General features: G+C 42.9%; 1 protein-coding gene across 9 annotated transcripts in view; it reads left to right on the top strand.

Annotated features, from left to right (window-relative positions):
• Window positions 1-14,946, top strand: part of TRPS1 (transcriptional repressor GATA binding 1) — a 324,860-nt gene that overhangs the window by 212,943 nt on the left and 96,971 nt on the right. The window lies entirely within an intron of this gene.

Genomic DNA, 14,946 nt, shown 5'->3' with positions numbered 1-14,946 from the left:
AGGGATAGATCTCCAAGATACAAACTTGGGTTTCACTGCAATTATTATACAATGGATTTTGAATGCAGAATTTGTTTCAGGGTTAAATGTATGACTTAAAATTACACCCAGTTCCAGGTTACTGTGTGTATGTATATGCGTGCACATATGTGCAAGAGAGAGAAAGAGAGTTTTCTTGCATTCAGTGTGGTGATTTAAACGGCTAATTACCTTAAAGCAAAAGGCATATTCTAAGAAAGGATCCAAGAAAGTCCTTTTGAGTTTTTATGGCAGTAGCAATAGAATTTAGTAAGTCTAACAATTTCTGTTTGGGCCAGTCCCATGCAGTAGTGGTGAAATGATTTATGTGGCATCATAAATGTTACTGCCCAATCTGCTTTCTTGTTCAGTGGTGAGAGTCCCAAAAGAAAACTTGATCTCAGAACTGGCTTGCATTATCTGTCAACTTTGTAAGAGCATTGTACAGCATTGTAAAAGCTGTTTGGCTGACAGCAATATTAGCATGATACTTTATAGATTCTGTACCATTTTTAAAACAATGGATTGTATCAGTAAAGAGAGGGAATAGAGGCTGTATGGGGTCACAGGCCAGAATATGATTGCGAGGAGATGAGTCGTTGCACACAGTGGTTCATTGCAAATGAACATCTGGCCTAGAGATTGATTCCATGTGTGGTTAAAAAAAAAGTCAGATCAGTCCAAATAATGACCAGAATCAATCAGCCGTCAGCCTAGAAGTCATGTATGCTGGTACTGATTTGTTAGACAACCAGAATTGCCAGCACCTTGCATAATTTGGCACCAATTGACAAAGAGTAGACTGTTTTCGGCCACAGACAGTTATTAATTTGACCCCATCAGATATTCTGCAAAGTGAAATCAGCTGGCTTGCTTTTGTCCCCATGCCTGCTCCTCTCCTTTTCATCCCAGGTCTAATTGTTTTAGACAAATTAGCGAGCTTACGGCCTCCTCGCTTCACACAGGAAGATGTGCATCCTTTGATCCATACCCGTATTCTCATGTTCAACCTTGGAGCGATTTATGGAGATTTACTCAGATTTACTCGCAGACAGACAGTAGAGTCATTATTGACTAATGGAAATTAGTTCAACCTCTTTGATTTTTTAAAAACCATTTTGTTTCTCAGATTTCTGCTCTTTCCACCCACCCATCCCTTTTAAGGATAAATTCAGTGGTTCATTTCACTAACACCTGTGTGATTTTATTGCTGCTACTATGAATGAAGATGGGGTGGGAATTACTCTGGCTTACGGTGTTTTGATGCCCTGTGAATTGTGCACCTATCCATGTCTTTATCTTACACTGAACTGCATAACAATGTTGATTAGTCTTCTTTTTTTGTTCATAGAGATAAACTTTTACTAGAAAAAAATGGGTAAATTCCACAATGGTTATTTCTATAGATTGTCTCTATGGTTGGGCCAGCTCAAGGACATGCATGGAGAATATAAACCATCTAACTACTTTGCTAATTGTCAGAGTTTTTGAATGGTGTGTTGCAATGATCCCCAACAGAGGGTACTAATGTCTCTAGGGGAGCTTGAAGGGCTCCCAGGGGTACTCAGAGCCTATCTGCCTCCCCACACTGCAGATGCACTATTTCTTCCCCATTTAAGGATCACCGGCTTGAAGCCAACATGTCCTCAGCTATGTGTCTGCTGCAGAAGGGTAGGATCTTCACCGTTCTCCTCTTCTCCTGATTGGCTGGCTCCATGGTGCAGCTCAACATACCCCTCCCCTTGGCCTGTGACAGGCTTCAGATAAATTAGCACTTAATACCCCCCTTAAAATTAATAGTACAGATAAATTTATTAACTTCAGTGGGAATACTCATGAGTAACTTTGAATGTAACCCAGTGATTGGAGTAACCTGTCTCATAACTGCAGCATTTAAGTGTGTGTGTGTGTGTGTGTGTGAGAGAGAGAGAGAGAGAGAGAGAGAGAGAGCAAGAGAGAGAGAGCGAGCGCATCTTTATAGGGTATCTGAGCTGAAGGTTTGCGACAGAGAATGTACACTTGTTTAAAAATTTAGGAACCCATGGTGTGTTGGATAGAACAGAAATGTAGGTGACGGTTGCTTAGTGTTACGTTTCCGTTGACAATAAGCCTCTGTGCAAGCCAGATTTGTCGCAGCTGGTGAATGCTTTGATGAAACCTGGACATGGTTTGAAGTCAATTTGAACAGCTGAGAGGCAGTTGCTTCAGAAATCATTGGATATTTTAGCTGTCATATATTGTCCTTCTCTGTACATATAAGTATATTCTAATGCTGGGATTCATAATGTGGGATTCAAATATAAGGACTCTCTGGTCAGACGGTTTTGCACCCTCCATTCATTGAAACATGGCTTTCACAGAGTCTCATGCAAGTCCTGTTGAACTGAATGGCGGTTGCACAGTAGTACTTCCTCCTGGTTTGCACCCATTAGCCTACTATCAACCTCTACATTTGGCCACTCCAGAGCTGCTCATCAGCCCTGAGTGCAGCTTCCTGACTAATTTTTAGGTATTTGCAAAGATTTGGTCAAAGCTTAATGTACTCTGCACATTCCACCACCACCCCAGCACTGCACAGAGGCAACTATTTCTCTAAAGAGCACTATAGGAAAAGTATTGGGGAAAGACTACACTTCCCAGCATTCTGTGTACACCTCCTAAGATGCCACTGGCACTTGGAGAGGGAGGCCAGTGGTGGCCCATGTCTTGCCACGTCTGCGGCCCCCCTCGCCCCTCCCATGTCTGATGTCAGACATGAGCCATGCCTCCCATGTCTGACATCAGATGTGGGGGTGTGGTCTAGCTCCCAAAAGGGGCCATGCGGCCCCATTCGGGAGCTAGATTGGAGCGGTTAGGGTTAGGGTTTGCAAGAGAAATCGGCCAGCACTGCTTTCACAGCATGGCCAGAGCGACTCTTCCTGCCTTTTAAATGCAGAGCGAGCTGCTCCTGATCATGCTGTGAACACAGCGCTGGCCATTTGACTCTTGAATAGCACTGCACAGCCCCATTCAGGAGTGAAAACATGCCCCCCCATGTCTGACGTCAGATGCGGGTGGTGTGTCGGAGCCGTGAGGCGCGGCCCCTGAGGGGCAGCAGCATGGATTCTTTGAACCTGGTTGCCCAATACTGGCTACAACCCTGACCCCTGGGATTGGTAAGGCTCTGTCTCTATTAAAGGAGCCAGCGTGGTGTAGTGGCTAGAGTGCTGGACTAGGACCAGGGAGACCCAAGTTCAAATCCCCATTCAGCCATGATACTACTAGCTGCGTGGCCAGTCACTTCTCTCTCAGCCTAACCTACTTAACAGGGTTGTTCTGAGGAGAAACTTAAGTATGTAGTACACTGCTCTGGGATCCTTGGAGGAAGAGCAGGATATAAATGCAAAATAATAATAATAATAATAATAATAATAATAATAATAATAATAATAATAATAATAAAATAAAGGGTTCTGCCCTGGCACTGGGAAAAGTGCAGCACTGTGTGGTCAGTGTGGTGGTAATTGGTTCTCATACTGAATGGGTTTTTGCCAAAGAAACCCTGCTTGAAATATAGTGAAAATCACTGAGTTAAAGGAAATGTGGGAAGCAATAACAAATCAATCATCAGCTAATTTGAAAATTCAAAAGTTTAAAAACATTAAGATATCTGACTCAATGATCTTTATACCTATCTCATTTACCTGAATTGAAGATGACTCTGAATTAAAGATGACCCCCTTAAAAAGTAGAGGTTAAATACAAGTTATACCTGTACTTACTCAGAAGGAACAGGATTTGGAATTTAAGATGATCTCCTGATTTTTAATATCAAAAAGTTTAGAAAAAACCTAGTCTTGGATTCAGATAAATAAAGGTTACAATTCTTAGTGTAAATGAACCAAAACATTGTGCAATCAATAAAAAATATAGCTTCAGCCACCAAGAATACCTCTTAGCTGATGGTTGAGGGACCCTCAGGGACTTAGTTTCAGGAGGCACAAGTGCTGGAGCATTAACTCAGTGTTAGTTTGTATGTGAGCATTGTAATTAAATGTCCAGCAATAATTAGGAAAATTTCTGAAGGAGTGAGGAACAGCTGAAAGATTGATTAAATGTAATGTTTTTTTTAAAAATATTTTAAACATAAATTGTAATTGTTTTTAAAAAATATTTTGGATGGCAAATATGCTAATTGTTTCAGAAGTTTCTGTTTTTGTTGTTGTTTCTGTTCTGGGTGGAAATTGGAGGTGGGCAAAAATTTTGATCTTTTTCTACTTAATAATAAGTTTGTCATCTGCCTCCTGGGCCCTCAAATGCTGTACAGGCAAACCTCACTAATCCCGCACCCGGCATCTGCAGTTTTGCAAATCCGCAGTCAGGTAATTGCCACCTGACCTCGGTATACGTGATTAAATGTGTCAATCAAAGGTCTAAGACTCACGTATCCACAGGTCGGGAATGGGCAGAAATGACCTCTGGGATCATTTCTGACCACCATTTTGAGGACAGCACAGGAGCCATTTTGTGACTCGTTTTTGTGGGGGGGGGGAGTTAAAAACATGACTTTTTGTGGAACACCCCAGCCATTTTAGCCTCTTGGGGGCATTACTTGACAGCTGGGGGCACAGTAGAGCACCCCCATTCCCCCCATTTTCAGTTCTTTTTGTCCAATTTTTCTTTCCCTCGGGAACCTACCCCCCATTCCCATTTCCCTAATGCCCCATTATCCGCAGTCATCCGCCCCCCATTGGAACAGAACAGATAACGGGGTTCTCCTGTATGTTCAAGACTGTATACTGCAGTCATATTCCCTGCTCCTTTCCCAAAGATACATTCATTTTTGCTTTGTGAGAAGATGTACAGGGAAGCCCTTATTCTCTGGAATGTTTGTATCTCAGATGAGTAGTTCTTAATTGGTAATTTGTTCCTCCGAACAAGTGATTTTCAGTGTCTGGACATATCTTGCTGTGGGTGATATTTTATTTGGCTTGTTCCTTATGCTTAATGAAGTGCCTTTCACTAGAGATTTTCCTCTTTTATACTGCTGGTTGACTAGACCACTTGCTGTGATGCTTGTAAATAATCTCTCTCTCATAGGGTGTGAATCTCTTTCTTTTCCTCATGTGGGATGTGAATCTCTCTCGTGTATGACTCTCTTTTTCTCTTTCTCATGAGGAGGGGTGAAGCTTCAGTCTCAGAGGCTCAACCATTTGCTTCTGTCTGCCTCGCTAGCCTTTCATAGTCTCTATCAGTGATAGCTGGAAAAGCAGAGCAGAATGGCTACCATTGCTGCAGTCAAGGGGACAGAGGGAAGAAGGCCCACGTTATTACTAGCAGCTGTTTCTGAGAGGCAGGGGCAGCACATCCAACATGATGCCAGCATTTTGCCGGTGAGTGGCCAGAAGCTCACAGCATGGCCGATGACATCACTGGCCCATGCCCACACAGGGCAGTGTGTTTGCACAACCTGGTCTGAAATGTCTCTGGGTCTGTCAGTGATGGCCTCTGATAAGGGCACATGGTACTGCTTCCTCTTGATTGCTGCTGAGCAGTAATGAACGTTTATGGCCTTCTACCACACTTGACTAGTCACCATTAGTCTCTCCTTGTTTGCCCCCACCCAGCCCTATTTCCATGCTCCATGCCTTCCAGGAGTGTGAGATCAGAGTTTATCTGGGGGAGGGAGAAGGAGAGCATATGAGTGGGAACATGCAAATGCATGTGTATGCTAATCAGGACTGTAGTGGTGGGAAAGGGTTAAAGCTTTCCTCTCCACACTGAGGTCCCAATCCTAATCAGGTCCCGTTGCTGCTATTTACATTTTTAAAACCAAAGCTACACATGCAGGGCCAAATCACACATTGAACATAAATGTATAGTTTGACTCTTAATGACTCTCAGCAGAGATGGTTGAGTAGACCTCTCATGGAGCAGAGGTCGATCATTGGCTACTAGTCAGAGGGCTATAAGCTATCTCCAGCATCGAAGGCAGGATGCCTCTGAGTACCAGTTGCAGGGGAGTAACAGCAGGAGGGAGGGCATTTATTTATTTATCAAATTTGTACACCGCCCCAAACTTTCGTCTCTGGGCAGTTAACCATAGCCTAAAACAAGTTAAAAACATACAAAAACGTAAAACAATTTAACAATTAAAAAATAAACCAGAGATATAATCCTATTTTTTAAAAAAAACACTGAGAAAGCTTGGGTGAAGAGGTGGGTTTTCAAGTGCTTTTCAAAAATTGCCAGAGATGGGGAGGATCGTATCTCCATAGGGAGCGCATTCCACAGTCTCGGGGGAGCAACCGAGAAGGCCCGTCCCCATGCAGCCACCAGCTGAGCTGGCGGCAACTGGAGACAGACCCTCAACTCCTGCCTGTAGGCTTCCAGCAGCATCTGGTGGACCACTATGTGAAACAGGATGCTGGACTAGATGGGCCTTGGGCCTGATCCAGCAGGGCTGTTCTTATGAATATCCCCTTTTTGAAGGCATAATAATCCTGGCTTTAGATTTTATTTTTATTTTTAAAATCATGTCATGCCCTACAACCTTTTATGTTATTCCCAGCTGTAATTTGTGTGCACTATCTGCCCTCTTGCATATCCCAAAGTTGTTTGGATCAGAACTTCACATTCCAGTCTTCCAAGAAAAATCAAGCCCATGTGAGCACTCTGCTGACTTGATTTTTATTCATGCATGATCAGCTGTGAAATAAATCCATGATGCAAGCTGTATGAAGTACAATAGATACTTTGTTTCATTCTAGATAAGACAAAGAAAGAAGAGCTATTTATTATTGTTGTGCAGATGAAAAACTGAGACACTCTGGAGTTTGGAAAGAACTCAGCATCCTTGACTAAGATACTTTTTTTTTAAATGCCAAAAGGAAAAAAGGACCTGACATAAGGCTATCACATTCACCGTTTTGTGTCCCTAGTGATGTTTCCAAAACTTTGAAGTGGCAAGACCATTTGCTTGCTGTTCTGTGTTCTCTATTGGTGATCAAGTCAACATCCATTGTGAGCCAGTAGAAGGCTTCTAGGACGAGTTCAGCTCTAGACTAGGTGATCTTGTGTTCGTCCACTGTTTCAAACAAAACACAAGTAGAGCATCCAAAGCGGATCTGGAAGTCCTGCCTGATGCATCACTCACCCTTACTGCTCACAGTTACAGTAGCATTTGTCTGAAGAGATGAATGCTATAGCTATGATGGCGGGCGCTTCCATGATCAGCATGCTGAGCGACTCATTGAGCAGGACTTCTGGACCCACTTTGGACACTCTTGCTTGTGAAGAGCATCTTTTGTCTGAATGACTGAAGACGGCCTTAGCACTACCTTATTGACCCCAAGGCTAGTTCTTTAGTGCTCCATTTGCCAGGTCCTTTGCTGCTGTTCCATTCCTGTTTTGTTCTTCCAAAGCTTGCTTCACTTTTACTGCTAACTCTTTGGCTTCCCCCCAAAATGGTTGGCCTTGATTCTGGAGTGCCCTTGACTGTGGCAAGCTGTACATGTTACACAGCAAATCTGATTGCTGTACATACACTGGTGTGTCCCACAGCAAGCACATAAAGGAGGCATTCACAGGAACTACCAGTCAGGCAGGCGGAGGGGGGGAGGCTTTCCCAAACCTTGCTTTCCCCCCAGATGATCCTTCATTGCTCAATGGGAGTGTGCTAGAATAGATGATCTCCGCTCCGCTCTCCAACACGGTCAGCCCTGCTCCATGCAGTGCGGACCAGGATGGATTGGTCTGAGGCCAGGACTGCCCTGTCCTCTGTGAAGCCCACAATGCAGTGCTTAACACGTGCACTGCATTGGGGGAATCCCCGCAAGAGACGGGTGTTCTAGGCACCTGTCTCTGTGTGCGGCCAGGCTGGAAGCAGCCCATGCTCACACGCGAGCAGCTAGCCGGGGGTAAAGGAGCACTTGCTCCTTCAAACTCTTATAACAACCAGGCTCAAAGCTGGGCTAGGCAGCATTGACCCACGGGGATCGGGCCCAATCCCAGCAATTCTCATGCACAGCCTAACCTGGGCTGGGCGTCCCTAGCCTGGGTTAGACTGCATGCGAGAACAGTCTCAAAGTGTGTTAAATATCCTTGTATACGTGAATGGGGACCTGATTGGGCCAAGGTTCCCATGTTATTTAAAGATGTGCATATATTCTCCACACTTCTAGGTGTTTGCTGTAAGGAGTACCAGTGTGCACACAGAAATCTGCACAAAGTGAACTGCCCTGTGATTCAGAACCCACTGGCACATCAACACCTTGTGCTTTTAAGCAAGCCTTTAAATAAATGATTCCCCTGAGCATCAGAGTCATTCTCCTGTTGCATCATTTTTCCTCAGCATGCAATATATCTGAAGCTATCAAAACAGACGCAACGTCACTAGCTCTGCTTTTACAATACACGCTGCTCAACTTTGGCAGGCAAATTGGATATTCTGTCTGTTGGTATCATGAAGCACAGAAAGGAGTCCTCTCTCTCTCTCTCTTTCTCTGATGCTCCGCACTACCAAATAAGGGGAAAACATGTGTTTCCCAATGCTGTGATAAGTCAGAGGTATAAGTTACAGCCTTACCATAATGAGAAAGGAATGCAAAGTGCAGCTTTCTCTATCGACTCAGTAGATGTTTACAGAATCCCAGCAAAATGCCAGCATGTTACACTATGCTGGGGGTTGGAGAGACAGAAGAGGAGGAGAAAAGCCCTTTTAAATTTTCATTTTCTTCTGAAAAGTTTATTTCTGCAAGTTCTGTAGGTATCCCTTCACCCTTCAAAAATACCCCATCCTTTGGGATCAGTGAAGATGTATAATATATTGAAGAGCTGAGTCAGAACAACTGGCCTAATTTTCATGGGAATTTTTTTTGGGGGGACGGGGTAGTAGTGAAAAGCTGGGTTTTTTGTTTAACTTTGTTTCAAATACATCTGTGCTGTTCCAGTGCTGTTCTTTATGCTGTTTTCCTACTTAAGAAGGTATGAACCTGCCTCATCCTATGCCAGGCTGCTGGCTTATGTGGCTTATTGTCTACATCAGGGTCCCCAACCGTGAGTCCCCAGATATCATTGGAATGCTACTCCCATCATCCCCTGCTACAATGGCCTTTGTGGCTGGAGATGATGGGAGTAGTAGTCTAGTGCCATCTGGGGGCCTACGGTTGGGAATCCCTCCTCTACAATGACTGGCAGTGGATCTCCAGGGACTCAGGCAGAGGCTCTTTTCCCAACGCTACCTGGAGATGCTGCCAGGGATTGAACCTGGAGTTTCTGCATGCAAAGCAGATGCTCTGCCACTGAGCTACAGCCCTGTCCCCAGGAAGCAGCACGACAGACAAGAGCTGGATCTGTAATCATGTATATTATCGATTGTGCCACTGGCCCCTCGTGGCCACTTCTTTGCCCTTGCTTTGCCCTGCTTTGTTTGCCCACACCTCCATTTAATGTGACTGCTTGAGGAATGCACCGTGATTTTATTGATGGCCTCATGCTACCGTATCTGACATGATACAACAGATACCTGTGAACAAGATCATGTGGACCACCACAGCCAGTGGTATTAAATGTCAATTTGGGTGGATGAGGGCAATGGAAAACCATGAAAAGGACAGCAGTAATATGCCTCAGTAGCCACCTAATGGTGCAATGGCGTTTCAAATCCCCGCTGGTATGTTCCCCAGACTATGGGAAACACCTATATTGGGCAGCAGTGATACAGGAAGATGCTGAAAGGCATCATCTCATACTGTGCAAGAGAAGGATATGGTAAACCCCTCCTGTATTCCATCAAAGACAACTACATGGCTCTAAGGTCGCCAGGAGATGGCCATGACTCGAGGGCACAACTTTACCTTCTTAATATGCCTCAGCCAGGGGAATAGAAGGGCACCTGAAACAGCATTTTCTGAAACAGAAATTTCTGAAACAGCAGAAATGTTTGGCATAGTAGTTACTTCCACCTCCTTCACCCCATGGTAAGTTGTTCAGCTTCATCAAATGTGTACTACTTTCCGAGTGGATATCACCACCAGAGAGAATTTGGCACACCTCTAATTGAAAGTAGCTCTTGCTGATTTTCATACTGTGTGGCTTTTATCTTGTAGGAGCAAAATGCACGACACAAATCTCTCTAACCATTTCTTAAAGCTCTAATTTTGTTGATAATAAAACCTACAAAGAAGGAGATAATAGGTATGTTTTAATATGTTTGATTTATCTTTTCACTGAAGTTCCAAGTTTTCCTTTCCCTGAATGATTCATTCTCCCCTCCTTTTTTGGTGGGGTGGTAGGGTAACATGGATTTGATTTGGTGAGCATCCAAATAAAATGAAGGTAAGGTATTTTTATTTTTATTTCTTAATCTTCTCTCTCTCTCTCTCTCTCTCTCTCTCTCTCCAACTTGTATCCAAAAAACAGGAAATGAGTCAAAGAAAAAGGAAAGAAAAAAACCAAACTCCCAGCCAAAGCAACTTGCTCAATATGTTGCTAAGTTTCTGACTTCTGAATAGGAAATAAATAAATAAATAAATAAAATAAGACTAACAGTGCCTGGCACTCAGACACCTAAAAACCGTAAAATCGGAAGTCTTTCCTCTGCCAGATTACACAGAGGGGATGATTCTGTGTTCTGAGCTTTTAAAAGAGCTTTGTTTTAAAAAGATAATGTTGGGTTCTTTAAAGTAAAATAATAGTTCTGGTGTAAAGGATACTCTGTCTTGAATCCTTTACACATTTGTGTTTAGAAGACTTATTTTAATCTACCAGACAACAATTGCACACAAAAGAAAAGGCAGGATCTTCAGAACTGGACTTCATAGACGAATTCTGTTGCCTCACTTCACTTCCTATATAAATTTGTGAACAGACGTTAAGCACAGATGAAATAAGGTCAGCAGTGCCAGGCCTTGAAGGATGTTCTTGCAGTGCTCCTGTTACAGTTTCATATTGGGAAGTGTTTTGACAGTTATGGCAGCAAAAGACATATGTGCCAAACATCTCTCTCTCTCTCTCTCTCTCTCTCTCTCTCTCTCTCTCTCTCTCTCTCTCTCTCTCTCTCTCCCTCCACAAGACTATCAAAGGCAAATGAAGACCTTTGCTGTCAGAAAGTGGCAACCCCACCTGGCTTTCCCCCATGATTTCTGGCATTCCATGTGGGCTCCAAAGCTCATACTTGCTGCTGCTTCATAAACCTAATGTGCTATAGAGATGGCTACAAGATGAGCCATGTCCAAAAGAATAGAGGGGTATTTTTCCATGACTGTGGGTCCAGATAAACAAAGCATTTTTTAAAAAACAAGATAAAATAGTTGCAGCTACACACAGTATTAGGTCATAATTTGCATCTCCTGCCAAAGATGGATTATTCCACACAATATATCTTCTTCTAGGGGCTTTGACCTGTCCACTTGTAAGTGTGTCTAAGGACAGGGCCTTTATCTGCAAATCCATTTCAGTAACATTATTCTGCCAAATCCTGCAGTCCAAAGTGCTGTTCTTCAAGGTGTTGATTATTATGGCATAGAGTGGGATTCTAAGATACTTCCCTCATCACATTTTTGGCCAAATATATCACTGGGTTATCCAGATAACTTCTTCATTGGTTTCTTGCTTTTTACAGAACAATGCACATGTCATGCGATTCAGTTTGCTCTAGACTTCACCACCGCCATTTCATTTTAGCCACAAGAAAGCATATAAGAATTTAACAAGTAATCTTTATGTCCCAAACAAAAGCAGGCATATTTAATCATTTGTCTTAATGGCTTATAAGAAAACTGAATATGTACACAGAAGATAACTTTTGAATCAAATTAACCAAAGAAAAACTATGCAAAACTTTAGACAGACTGGCTCTATTATATTTTTAAAAGCAACTCTTTGAGTATACACCCAGACTAGCACTGTAGGTGCATCCATGGCGGACATCCAGACCAACGCTGCACCATTGTATAAGGGGGCAGGGGTAATTTTTGACTCTTTCCCCTTCCCTCTGAAACCTACGGTGACTCCCGAAAATATGTCTCTGATGTCTGATGAATAGGGACGAAGGGAATGTTCTAGAAGTAACAAATCACGACAGAAGCAAGGAAGTTACAAAATTGTCAGCAAAAGAAGGAAACAGAGTCTAGGTCTGGTGAATTTCTCCCTCCCCCATCCGAGAGAGGGAGAGAGAGAGAGAGAGAGAGAGAGAGAGCACTCACACATTGGGGTGTTTTTATTGCAGGTGCACTGGCTCCATTACAGTAGAACCTCTCCAACAAAATCATGTCCCCACCAACTGGTTTAACTAACAAAGAATCCTGTGGCACCGTGGAGATTAACAAATAGATTGTGGCAAAAGCTTTCAAAGCCCACTTCATCAAATGTATGAAGTACTGAACTAGTTTTCAAATTAGGTGGGTGTGTATACCGTATAATACGTAATTGAGTACCGAGAGGAGAAGATTTAGATGAGCCTAGTCATTCACATTTTTGTCGCTGTTTTTATCTTTCTTCTGCTGTTTGCTAGAATTACACATCACTTCAATTCTACTATTGTTGCTTTCATGTGCTGTCATGGCCCTTTTGTAAATATCTTATGGAACACAATAAGGCTGTTCTCACATGCAGCCTAACCGAGGCTAGAACAGGTTAGGCTGAGCATGTGAAGCGCAGAGATCTGCATGGATCCCGGCACTACAACCCATCCTGACCCTACTTTTAAGCCCAGCTTTTAGCCAGCTGAGATCATTTTTTCACCTGCTGGGATCATATTTCTCCAGACACAGAGACAGGTGCCTAGAGCACCCATCTCATGGGGTTATCCCCCAATGCACCACGCTTGTCACGCAGTACATTATGAGATACCCAGAGGGTGGGACATGTCATCCCAGCCTCTGGAGACCCACGCTGTGTGCGGCAGCGCGGATAATGTGGGAGTGTGGTCTGTGCTTCCACCACCATTGAGTGATCATCTGGGGGTTTGTGCAGCCTTCTCCCCTCCTCGCCTCCCAGTTGTATGAATATCCTTTTTATGACACTGAAAATTTGTTCGGTTTATTGTTTTGACCATCTATCTCAGGTTACTATGCAAATTCTCCTGCAAATAAGCTATAGTTTCATACGAAACTAAAAATCTGTTATCCCTTACAATATTGGAGAACAGATTTTTATCCTATGCTCTTGACAGAGTGAGGGAGGAAGGGAGAGGGGAAGAGAGAACACAGATCTTCCAAATGCGGTTTCGGAATGCAGTCGATGGTGCGCTAATTTAACCAGATGATAGAGCTTTCACTCAGGAGTCTTGTCCCTTGACTCGTTCTTTCTACAAGATTAAAGTCAGCTACTTGATCCATGGCCATTCATAGATTACCTGCCAACTAAGGATAGGTTGTTAGGTTGTATGAGGCATTCCTATTTTTTTTTCCATTGAGCAACTAGGTTTTCATGTTTTATTGGTATGTAACCCTTTATTGCTTTTCAGTTCTCTTTCTTAGTGTTCCAGCCTTAAGTACTCATTTCAACCCTAGTTCTATTCACACATTATGTTCAGCACTTGTACAATCTGTGTAGATTGCACTCAGTTACAGAACTCTACACGGGTACAGTTATTCACGTGTTATATTGAATGCAGGTAGAACAGTACACTTCCTGTCTATACCATGTGCTTGAAGGTCCTTTACCCAGGTTCACTTTTAAAATGGATGCAGGCACAGTCATTCACACAAAAAACATGTATGACTGCACAGACGTCTGAACGTATAATGCTTTATGCAGGTAAAGCATCATGTCTGAATAGGGCTCCCGACTTTGACTCTGTGCTGAGTCTGTAACTCTGATTATTCAACTAATATGGTTGCGTCTTTTTCCTGTTGACCTTGCTTTTACAGCAGTCGAGTATGTGCAAACATGAAACAAGGCTTCTCTGGACATGGAAATGAGTGGTGGGAAAATCTTCAGCTTCTCTGTATGTCAAGATGCTGTTAAAGGCACAGGAGTGGCACCAGTGAAAGGAGTGGCAACATTACTAGCTGGGATCCTAGGTCTATGCTGGAAGTTGATTCAGTCAGGACTGTCAGTGTTTGGCCATCAGGACCAGACTCTATATAATGTGTTTATCTAAATAGAAGACAACCCTGAATTTAAGATGAGCACCGTAAAAGATATAAAATATCCTCTATACAAAAAATACAGGATACCTGCATTTCCCCAAAGTTGGCCACCTACTACCACTAATGAACTGCTTCACTGGTTGCCGCTGGCCCTAAACAAAGCAATATTGGGTGTCCCTCCCACCCCCAAGTATCTTGTATACTGGAAAACTTAACAGCAATTCAGTTTCCTAGGTTACTGATACCTCAGATTCATTTTTAATTCCATTAACTGAACATTGCAATGTTGTCAATGTTACTGGTAGCAAAGTGCTCTCATAATTCAGAAATCACCTTAACTGATTTTCCTCGTATTTATATTTGGAACAGTCAGAATGTTCTCAAAAGTAAAGTATAAAAATTCAAAATCATATAATTTAATGCAACCCAGCTAATTGCAATTTTTAAAAATAAAATTAGTGACTTGCTGTATTTAGTCTGTGCCACTGATGAATATTTATGGACTGAAGTCACCTTACCCAGTGAGTACCATCAGTAGCCACACCACAACTCTGTTGTACATTCCTTAACCTTTTCCAGGAAGCACTAAATACATTTAGAAGCATCAATTAATTAAACTCAAAAGCTCTGACATGTGTACTCATTCAACATAATGTTGGTGCCTCATTCTGCAACATTTAAGATGCAAACACTAGTTAAAATCTAAAAAATACACAAAGGGATTTGAAGGGAAGGGGGAAAGATTGTCATGGCCAGTGTTCTATCCAGCCAGTTAAACATATAGGTGTCTGTATCCGCCCCGCCTCACCACTGGACAAATAGCAACTGTCTCTGAATTCACATGGCACTGTTT

Source organism: Hemicordylus capensis, chromosome 4 (assembly GCF_027244095.1).
Source record: "Hemicordylus capensis ecotype Gifberg chromosome 4, rHemCap1.1.pri, whole genome shotgun sequence".
NCBI classification, from domain to species: Eukaryota; Metazoa; Chordata; class Lepidosauria; order Squamata; family Cordylidae; genus Hemicordylus; species Hemicordylus capensis.
Note: the sequence above shows the minus strand (reverse complement) of the source record. Positions and strands in the feature narration are given on the sequence as shown.